Source organism: Salvelinus sp. IW2-2015, linkage group LG18 (genome assembly GCF_002910315.2).
Source record: "Salvelinus sp. IW2-2015 linkage group LG18, ASM291031v2, whole genome shotgun sequence".
NCBI lineage: Eukaryota > Metazoa > Chordata > Actinopteri > Salmoniformes > Salmonidae > Salvelinus > Salvelinus sp. IW2-2015.
The window spans coordinates 18,080,854-18,092,945 of record NC_036858.1 but is presented as its reverse complement, the minus strand read 5'-3'; positions in this window follow the sequence as shown (position 1 = coordinate 18,092,945).

The following is a 12,092-nucleotide window of genomic DNA, read 5'->3' as shown; positions in this document are numbered from 1 at the left end:
TTCCAAATACTTGACTTTGTTGTCCTTAAGCCATTTTGCCACAACTTGAAAGTATAGCTTGGGGTCATTGCTCCATTTGGAAGACCATTTGCGACCCAAGCTTTAAACTTCCTGACTCTGTTGTCTTGAGATGCTTGCTTCAATATATGTCCACATCATTTTCCTAACCTCGTGATTGGCCAATCTTATTTTGGTGAAGTGCACCAGTCTCTCTGCCAAGCAAAGCACCCCCACAACATGATGCCTGCCACCCCCGTGCTCTTCACAGTTGGGATGGTTTCTTTCATCCTTGTCTCCCAAGGATGAACCAGACTTTGTGGAGGTCTACAATTTTTTTTGGTGAGGTCTTTTTCTGATTTCTTGAATTTTCACCATTGATGTCAACAAAGAGTCACCTGAGCTTGTGAAGGTAGGTCTTGATACACATCCCACACGGTACACCTCCAATTGACTAAATTATGGTCCAAATTAGCCTATCAGAATGCTTCTAAAGCCATGACTCATTTTCTGGAATTTTTTCACAGCTGCTTTAAAGGCACAGTCAACTTAAGGTATGTAAACTTCGTGACCCACTGGAATTTTGATACAGTGAACTAAGTTTGAAATAATCTCGTCTGTAAACAATTGTTGTGAAAAATGACTTGTGTCATGCCACGAAGTAGATTTCCTAACCGACTTTGCCAAAAAACTATAAGTCTGTTAACAAGAATTTGTGGAGTGGTTGAAAAACGAGTTTTAATGACTCCAACCTAAGTGTATGTAAACTTCCGACTTCAATTGTATATACATTATTTGTTGTATTTTTTTTATTTAGCAAACAATTTGAGGCTCTGCCCCACCTGCCCTTAATGACAGGTTGCCACTGTTCATACGCCAACTGGCAACCCTCTATAATGTTACCTGTCGCTCCCGGTCTCTTTTCTGCATCGAGACAGTGGACCATAAAATTATTAGCATCTAAAAAGCTTTGAATATTGTTTTGTATGACATGTAACATAATGAGTAACAAACTTTCCTGTCCACGACACAGCTAATTGTTTTTGCATAACGGTTAAGGCAGGTTGCCTATTTTGAATGCACTGAGTGAGGTAGGAGCTGATACAGGTGCAGGTGTCCCGGGTTAGAGTACAAGGATAGGGAGAGAGACTTGAGGTTCCGTTTTAGAGAGTTGCAGCTCCCATTTATTTTATCCTTTCAATTAACCATTTCCATAAGTGTGTGTGCTAAAAAAAAACAGTAAACAAAACATTTGCATTAGGATATTCTACATCAAACATTATTCCTCATCATACATATTTCATCATATAACCTAAATTATTTCCTACACATTTACAAAGTATATTAATCTCAAGGCATATCCAATATTACTATCCACACGCAGCAACATCAAAACATTCTACCAGTAAWAAACCAGTGTGTCTAAATGTGCATSTATACACATGAAAAAGCAAYTAAAACTCKCTTTTGGGTACTSTGACGCACAGTGGGAACACWARGAGGATCTGACCCCCCTTTCACTGGAGGATAAGGTGGAGTTGGCTTGCATGCCACAGGAAGGGGCCTTCCCCAGGAGCCAGGTTCAACTCAGGTGAGTGTGACACGACTGTTTGGAGACAGCGATGTGGCCTTGGGAGTCCTGGGTACAGAGATAAGCTACGGACAAATTGGATCGCTCTGATGAGTCACAGAAAGTGTGCAGTTCACYTTCTACCYTCTGATTGTCTGCCCTTGGGGGCACATAGGATCTGGGCATAGTTATGTTGGAGAGGTCTGAGAGCTCACGTTCCCATGTCTTCCATCAGGCAGTCAGGCTGTACGAGGTCATCCCAGCTCCTCTTGCTGCACCAGAGGTCCTGTACAAAAACYTTGCCCGGGTTYTAAAAGGGAGGATGTAYCCTAAGGGATCATATCGGCTGGCCAACACTCTGTAAATTACCTRCAGGGTCGGTTCCTCTTCTCTCCGGACAGGTCAATGTTTGTAACCGAGGGTGTCTGGCTGACAGCTCCAGCTCAGGCCCAGAGTTGGTTCTTGTGGATCGATGGTGGACTGGGAGAGCCATAACTCACTGCTCTCTGACCTCACTTTTGGAGGAAGGTGTTCCACAACAGAGGGTATGTTACTGACCCATTGCATGACCTCGACCCCCCCCCATCTAAGAGGCAGCAGCGCAGCCTGTCCATCAGCGACCTTGCATCTGTCTTCGTTGGTAGACTTTGGAGGCAGTTGTCAACATAGAAGACATGCTTGACCATGCTTGACGCCTCTACACTGGGCCCCCAAGAGCCCACAGCTGCATGAGTAGAGGCGTTGGATATCTCTGGACCCCCATCCACCAAGATCCTTGTGGTCTTCTCCAGGAGATTCAAGGCATGCTGATCTTGTTTGGAATGTGTCACTTCCTTTTTGTCTCGATGGTGGAATGTGTCTAATTGCCATAGATTCTCTACATTCTTCAGGAATCCAGTGGCTGGGGAAGCAATGGTAGTGAATAGGCATTGCTTGACATATGTGTGTGACATCAGGCTTCCCGGGCCCTGCACAGCCCAATCAAGCAAGGTGTGGACAGCGACAGGGCCTCCCAGAGGGCCAGTACGGACTGGCTCAATGGAGACCAACAGGTGTGGATGGTCAGACCCTATGAGCAATAGAGGCGGTGCCCTGAGGATCTGTGGCAGCGGTGAGTCCATCTCCTCTGAAGCATGTCAGAGGGGGAGGTGTGCTCAGCTAGGCTGAGAATGTCCYCTGTGAAAGCATTGTGGACTTGATACCGGGTGCCGCTGTCTCCTTCAGGGGGTATGGTGAATGACACAGAAGCTTCACTTACTTGGAGTACATCTTGACGTATAGTTCAAATGCTCAGTACCTATGGTTCACCCCCTAACCCAAAGCAATAGGGAGCTGCAGGGAGAACGATGGAACGTTCTGAGCCGTCATCAAGAATGGCATATGTCTCCATTGCCTCCTCACCARGATAAAGGATGACTGATCACTTTTAACATCACCCGTAATGAGTGGGTTGGGCGGTCAAGGTAGAGGACCCCCGTCTCAGCTTTGTTTGTGCTGACCATAAGGACGCTCCTGTGCTCTTGCSGTATGACCTCATGTAGCAGGGTGAGGTGTAACTTCTTGCAGGTGTTGCATGGCTTTCTTAGGTTGCATTCCTTTGGTGAGTGTTTTCGCCCKCACCTCCAGCAACAYTTTTTAACMGAGATCCAATCCCTGACCTTCTCCCTCGTGAGTGGTTTGAACTCAGGACATGAGCCTAGGAAGTCTTCTTCCCCTTCACAGTAAAGACAACAGAATTTAAACTTGGGCTTGTTCTGGTTTGATTGTTGCTGCTTACCATGAGGAGAGCTGTAACTGGCTTGTTTGTGTTCACGTTCACAAGTCAGGAACATGTTGGTGGTACCCAGGCGCCATGGTTCTTTCCGGTTAACCTCCCCCTTGTCCTGGCAGAGAAGCTGTCTGGGAGAGTCTTTTGGCTCTTGCTTTCACCTGCAACCAGTCAGACAGGTTCTGGAGGGCATAGGTTTGGCCTGCTACATCTCCTAAGATACCACGAGTCTAGCAGTGCTCAATAACCTCTGCGGGATCGGTGTCATAGCATAAGGTTGTAAGTAACAAAAAACATTTCCCAGGACATAGACATATCTGATATGGCCAGAAAGGTAATCTAACTGCACTGTCCAATTTACAGTAGCTATTTCAGTGAAAAAATACTATGCTAATGTTTAAGGAGAGTGAACAATTATGATCTTGAAAATGTATTAATAAACCAATTAGACACATTTGGGCAGTCTTGATACCACATTTTGAACAGCTTTACAATGGTTCATTGGATCAGTCTAAAACGTTGCACATACACTGCTGCCACTAGTGGCCAAATCTAAATTGTGKCTGGGCTGGAATAATACAATATTTMTTGTTTTATATTCYCCTACATTAATTTCACATTTGCACAAACTTCAAAGTGTTTCCTRTCTAATGGTATTAAGAATATGCATATCCTTGCTTCAGGTCCTGAGCTACTGGCAGTTGGATTTGGGTATGTCATTTTAGGCYAAAAAAATTAAAAAGGGCCAGATCCTTATTAAGAGGYAAACCCATCACGGTATGCAGGTGGCAGTTTACACAGCAACCGGTCCACATGTGAACCACACTTGAGCTCAGCACCCTGGTCATCTTCCAATGTCTGCAGCATGCCTATCAAGGATTGGATGGAAAGAGAAAATTCTTGGAAGGCTGTGTTATCTACCCTCACATGTGGCGCATTGAGGACATTGACAGTTTGATGCTGCACGAGCTGATGGGGCCATCCATACTTGGCATTCGGGGCATTGAGAGTTGAGGTGTATGGCCTGGTGTTATATATGTATGACTTCACCAGTTTCTGTGCACTTGGCAGTTCAGACGATCCAGGAGCACTTGAAATTTGTACTGCTCTGAGAGGTGACCATCGTTACCTAGGAGGCTGTCTAGGGCCATCTTCGAGATGATGAAATCACTCTCTTTCCCACTTTCAAAGTAAGGCAGCTTAGGTCTGGGTACACGGAGGCAACAAGGAGCTKCATCATGTTGGCCCCATTGTCAGGCTATGGTAGCGATAGTGAGAGAAAGGGGCTAGGGTGCTCCACCCGTCAGGTTCTGAGTGGAAGGCCAGGAGGGTAACTGTGCTGTGGAGCAGAGCCAGTGCCAGAGTGGGCCCACTGGCATTGTTCTGGTGGGAGTGGCCCAGAAGGTTGAGGTGCGTTTGGAACCCAGCTAAGCAGGGAAGGCTGGAGAAGCGCTCCTATTTGGACCCCACTAGTTATCATTGGAGTCTGAGGTGAGTCCAGAACCCTACTTGGAAGCACTGGTTGAGGTGACATTTGGGTTTGGACCCCACGGCTAGTCAGTGACYCCGATAACTTGCTGGGAGGTGACTGATGACGTGGCAAATGGCAGAAAGGTAGGTACAGCTTGTCCCAGGAATTAATCATGATTTTGAGGATTAGTGTAACGGCTGTCTAATGCCTCCTCCTCGGATGAGGAGGAGGAGTAAGGGTCGGACCAAAATGCAGCGTTGAATGTAGACATAATTTATTTATTTGACAAGACGAACACTGACACGAACTACACTTGATAATTAACAAAATAACAAACAAACGACGTAGACTGACCTGAACATAAGAACTTACATATAGACACGAAGAACGCACGAACAGGAAAAACTAMCCAAACGAATGAACAAACGAAACAGTCCCGTGTGGTGCAACGGACACAGACACAGGAACAATCACCCACAAACAAACAGTGAGAACAGCCTACCTTAATATGGTTCTCAATCAGAGGAAARGTCAAACACCTGCCTCTAATTGAGAACCATATCAGGCAACACATTTAACCCAACATAGAAACACATAACATAGAATGCCCACCCCAACTCACGCCCTGACCAACTAAACACATACAAAAACAAGGAAAACAGGTCAGGAACGTGACAATTAGATGTTAACTGAGAAACACACATRCTGGATAATATAGAGATCATCTTGAACTATTTATTGATCAGCATTTTGATATGCTCAAAAAAGAATCAGATACATCGAAGCGAACAAGAGKAGACTTCTCCTCGAGCTCTGCAAGCAAAACTGAAGGGAAGTCATAATCTAAAATTCCAAGTTTAACATTGGAAGGGAAGGTTTTTATTTGTCTCCAGAAGATAGAGCATGGCTTACAAGCATGAYCMAGCAGTTAAAAAATATGGATCTATTGCCTGGTCTACTGGGGGAGGTTCAGGCCTTAAAAACAGGAATGGAAGTATGAAGACTAATTAATATTGTCATAATGGGAAAAAAGGGGGATGAAAACAAAAACAATGGAGGAAAAAGTAAAGGCTTTCATGAAAGGTCATCTCAAGATGACTGACGAACAGGTGGATACAATCGATTTTCAAAGGGCTCACCATTTCGGTGGCAGAGTGGAGGGAAGGCCCTGTCCGATAGTAGCTAGGCTAACTCACCACAAAATGAAGATTGTCTTTCTACAACAGGGTAGGGAGCTGAAGAACACCCGTTCTCTATTAATGAACAAATTGCCCATTAAATATTGGKGAGAAGACGTGCCCTGTACYCCACTTTCAAATGGCTCCGAGCAGAGAAGCAGAACTTTAGTCTAGTGGAGATCAATAATAAGTAAACAACCAAGTGTTCAAGGACTCGAAGATTACAACATGGCTGGGAGTGATAGCTACCTCCTGCTGAAGTAGTCCCCGATACACATCGCACCACATTACAGTTATGGATACATTAAAAAAATGTTATGTTTATGCAAGATGGACTCTTTTWAAAATATTTTCTATGTCTATTCATGCAGTACGGAACCGTGGACTTAAAATAAGGTTGTACTTATGGGAAGGTGAAATGGATATGATGGACTTATCCTTTTTTTACTCAGGCAATATGGAACTTTGGACTATGTGGACWTAAAATCAGGTTGGATCTAGGGGAAGGCGAAGATGGGTAAGGCTGACCTTTTTTAAATTTTGTTTATTTATTTACTGTAAAATAATAATAATCAAAAAACAAGGTTGTGATATGGCGTCATTGTAGAGATCGTGGTATATTATGACTTAAAAGCTGTTATATAGTGTGGCCATTTTTGGCAGATGTGAATCGGAACGAATAGAATTGAAGGTAAAACTAAATAAATATGAATATATCTAATGTACTGTAGGGCTAGGATAAAAAATTAAAGAATTAAAAACCTGTCTAGATTCTCTACTGGAGTAGGCCTATACGATCCTATAATAATTGGTGTCATTATCTTTTTACAATCTTAAAAATGTGAAGGACATATTAATGTTCAGATACACACCGGCAAATGGATTGATTAAACCGATTGGGTTAAACCGATTTAAGTTAGCGGTAGCTCCAACACAATAACTGGCTTATGGAAGCACTTCTCTAAGTGAGAAGTATATTATATTTTTACACGAGCTATATACGCTACCTTTATATTCTAATGATATAGGCCTATGTGTAAAACAGCCGAAGTGATATAGCACGACCCTGGAATAAAAACAAAAATGTGTGTGGGTGGAGAGAAGGTTGGTTTTACAGGTTTACTCGCTCTGCATGTCTTCTTTGCTATCGTTCCATGGCTTTGTCAGGGTCGATTGTAAGTTAAATGTATATATCCCTTCATGTCTAGTGTGATGTGTACACTCTAAACATTAGGGGTTCAACAAGGGTTCTTCTAAGATCCTCAAAGTTCTTTGAAGAACTTTAGGGTTCTCGGCACTGAAAATTTCACACAAAAGGATCTTCCAAGGAGGTGGGGCTCATCGAGGAACCTCRTTAGTTTGTGGGGTTTCTTGCACAAACCTAACTGCCCAGCTGAAACATTTGGATTTGAATTTGAAAGGAGAGCAGGTGCAGGCACTTAACTGAAAAATGTAAAGATCTCAATTTAAGGTAAGATTTGTCTCTTGTATGATATAGTAAATTGATACTGTTTTCTGAGGATACCATCTATCTTTTCATATTTGTGCAAATCTTTCTAAAACAGAAAAAGGATTCAATGGATATCAATCAACAAAGAGGCAAGAATATGTGGGTTATAAGAATATGTTGGAGGCTAGCTGTATTGGGTGCAGATGACTGAACTGCTCCCCTTTGTGTCTATGTCTGTAGGTATACAGACAAGGAGGCGTACAATGGTATGTCAATTGGTATTGGTATGATATTATGCAGATCACATTTACCATCCTCCTCCTTTACCTCTTTAATGAATATCCCATAGGCCTCTACATTATGGACAAGGTGTGTGTATGAAAACCGTTATTAAAACAGTTTTTTTCATTCACATTCACCACAAAAAAACAAGGTATGAATACTGTCGTCTGCACGTTTTTTTTAATCATCTGTGTATTTACTATTTGGGGGATTCACAGACGTCACCCTCCCTACACCTCTGATGAATATAACAGGAAARCTGTTCAATSACCACGCACTGCAAAWTCATTCTGGCTATGGATATGGAGAACATCAACACATTAACATCAACACGCCAGAGGAAAAACCCATTGGACTTGGGTCTCTGCTGGGAGTTTACCACATATTTAGATTTTTTTATTCTGCTTTGCCACTAAAATCATAATAAACATTGACAACTAAAATATTGTGTTATTGTTGTTATTGTTCATGTGTATTATTATTATTATTAATAATAAGATTAATAGGGGAGGGGGGGTAGTTAAAAAMGTTCTTCAAAAGMTTCTTKAAGGATCCATTAAAAGGGGTTATTTGAAGAACCCTTTTGGAAGGGGTCTTTGAAGAACTTATAGGGGTTCCCCCACAATGTCAATTTGAAGAACCCCTAAAAGACACTCCAGGAACCTTTTTTTTTTTTTTTAGAGTGAAGACACATTTTTACTGGCTGTTAAAATACGTGTTTCTTTTTCATTCTTCCTTTTTGCCGGAATATAACAGGACATAATACGTTTCTCGGGCCGATAGGCAGCGTGCATGTAATGGACATAAAGAACTGGTCTTGCGATATTTATAGAAGGTATTTTTTCTCTTKAAATTGTATAATTGTTTTAAAACTATTTGATCCAATGAACTGAGCAGGCTGGGCTGACATGCTTATGGCCTTTGCTAGGACTTTCCTAATATGAGCATACATCTATAATATTGTGCTGTAATTATTTTTTATAATACGATCTATTATTATTATTATTTTATTTCTCTGACTGTTTTCCATGTTATTTGTTTTAGTTCTCTCTTAAAAAGCACCCTCATAGACATGCAATAGACCTATGTGCTTTAGACCTATGGGGCTTTGAATGTGTGAGTGAAGGGTGGCAGTATTGAATGATGTTATCGGCCCATATTTCTCTCTGGCCTACACCAATTGGCGGCCAAAGGTTTGCCTTAGGACYCAAAGGTGTGTCATGAGTCAGGGAGATGGTCGTAGTGACAACAGACCTAGATATGGGGGAGGTTTTGGTGGGTGGAATATTAGGACAATTGGAGGTCTACCTAGTTGCAGCTACAGTATGCTTAACAGTGCAAATATTGTGGTACAGCTATATGGACACAATCATCATGGTGCTTTTTGATGTTAAGGTTACAAACGTTGGTTGCGGTAAGTATAATTGAAACTTGGGTATCATTATGGTAAGTGAGGAAATAAGTATAGCCAGTTACAATCGTAATGGCTTAGCAGATCATAAAAAAAAAAAAAAAATTTTTACCTGGCTAAAAGAGAAAGAGTATAAATCTATTGTTTACAGGAAACTCACTCTACAACTATGAATTATGTTCTATGGAAAAAGGACTGGGAGGGAGAAATATATTTTTGTCATGGGCAAAGAAACTCAAAAGGGGTGATTATATTAATTAACAACAATTTTGATCCGGTAGTACAAACTGTGCGAACAGATCCTCAAGGAAGATAGATCCTTTTAAATATGCTATTGAACCAAAAACGGATCTGGTTATTTAATCTATATCGGCCAAATAATGATGATCTACACTTCTTCGAAAATASATATAATAATCTATTGAGCTCACAAGTAACAAATTKATCTATTATTARGGTGGGAGATTATAATAAGGTTTTWAGTCCCTCGATGGATCGTAAAGGAAATCACACTACAAACTATCACCRTCGTGCTTAAGGAGAACACGAATATCATGGATACATTAGAACTAGTGGATATATCGAGGCTGAAAAACCCTGACCTAGCAAGATATACATGGAAGAGGCTTAATCAAGCAAGCTGTCTTGATTAACTTCCTCGTCTCGTTTTTGCTGGCATCAAAAGTTTWAAAAGTATTAATAGGAGACGGAATGCGATCGGACCAATCATTGAAATGTCCTCCACGTAACTCTTACAGAATTTCCACGTGGACAGGGATATAGGACATTTAATCAAAGCCTACTGGATGACAATTTGTTCACTAAGACAAAATAATTTATAATTTCCATTTTTTCTGCACAACATAGGCACAGCAGATCCCCTTGTATGGGTCACTTTCAAATGTACTTTTAGAGGCCATTCAATACYATACTCATCATTGTAACAAAAGCATTTTAGGGCAAAYGAGATTGGACTAATAAAGGAAATGGAGGAAATAACAGAGCAGGTAGATGGTAATGGCAACTGTACTAGAGAGGCACAAAATAAGTCAGAGGAAAAACTAAAATAATTAGAGGAACTTATTCAAGAACAATCACATGTAATACTTTTTTTTTTTTAATCAAGCGAATTGGATGGAAAATTGTGAAAAATMCACGTTTTTCTTGAATCTTCATCATAGAAGTGCTATCGGCCTCCCGAGTGGCGCAGAAGTCTTAGGCACTGCATCACTACAGCCTGGTGTTCGATACSAAATTATGTTTTGAAAGAGGAAGCAAAATATTTTATGCATACAGTGCATTCGGGAAGTATTCAGACCATTTCACTTTTTCCATATTTTGTTAAGTTACAGCCATTTTTGCTCATCAATCTACACACAGTACCCCTATAATGACAAAGGAAAAATAGGTTCTTGGACATTTTTGCAAATGTATAAAAATAAATAAATATCACATTTACGTAATTATTCAGACCCTTTACTCAGTGCTTTGTTGAAGCATCTTTGGCAGCAATTACAGCCTTGAGTCTTCTTGGGTATTATGSTACAAGCTTGGCACACCTATATTTGGGGAGTTTCTCCCATTCTTCTCTGCAAATCCTCTTAAGCTSTTTCAGGTTGGATGGGGAGGGTTGSTGCAAAGCTATTTTCAGGTCTCTCCAGAGATGTTCAATGTGGTTCAAGTCCGGGCTCTGGCTGGGCCATTCAAGGATTTTTAGAGACTTGTCTCGAAGCCACTCCTGCGTTGTCTTGGCTGTGTGCTTTGGGTCGTTTTCCTGTTGGAAGGTGAACCTTCAGCCCAGTCTGAGGTCCTGAGTGCTCTGGAGCAGGTTATCATCAAAGATCTCTCTGTACTTTGCTTCATTCATCTTTCCCTCGATCCTGACTAGTCTTCCAGTACCTGCCGCTGAAAAACATCTCCACAGCATGATGCTGCCACCCCCATGCTTCACCGTAGGGATGGTGCCAGGTTTCCGCCAAACGTGACACTTGGCATTCAAGCAAAATAGTTAATCTTGGTTTCATCAGACCAGAGAATCTTGCTTCTCATGGTCTTAGAGTCCTTTAGGTGCCTTTTGGCAAACTCCAAGTGGGCTGTCATGTGACTGATCCTGAGATCCATCCGGATTTTGAACATCGATTTCTGATTCATGAACCTGTGATTCACCATCTGACTCCTCACTGGCAGAGGAGAATGACAAAATGAAAGATTGTGGTACCCTGCCTGCTCCTGTAAGCCCCTCCATCTGTTGACGAGAGCCATGASCTCTATTGTTGGGGGGGGGGGGAACCTGCTCTGGGTCAGGTTCACCACTTTTCTGTTGGTTCCTCTCCAAATCCCCTCCAGATCCCCTTCAGCTTGCCGTAGCAGTCTTTCTTGCTGTTTGGCTATGGRTTTGCGTGCTTCAAAGGCTTCGTGTTTGAGCATCCATGCGCCTACAGTTCTCGTCAGCTTGAGTGTCCTCTATGATTTGGCATTTGACCTACTTTAAGGAGCTTCATACATTTCTTGAGAGAAGCAGCTTGTGAGTCACTCAGGGCCTCTGATGMGACACCACTCCATCCACTCCCACAGCTCTGAGATTAATGATATGACGAGTGGCCCTCATTGAATGAGATGATTTWGTGGATCTGAGAGATTCAACAGAACGTCGCTCTGATCCCCCAGTTTGCCTCCTCTGTGAGGTGTCTTCCAGAGACTGATGAAATGGCAGGCCTTCATGTGTTGGAGACTCCATAGGCTCTGAGGAAGAGGGATGGTGTTTACAAATAGCTGCTGTGGTTGMGTGGATAATCTCTTCTGAGATTGGGTTATGTGGGAAAAAACCTAATTGTCTCTCAAATGGGCTGGGGGCTGTTTCCCCCTGCAGCTCTTTCCACCCAAAACAGGCTCCTCTTTCGGCCTWGCTCCTGCTGGATGTGCACTTGCTGCACTTGGCTGTGAGACAGTGACGGTTCCACTTGCA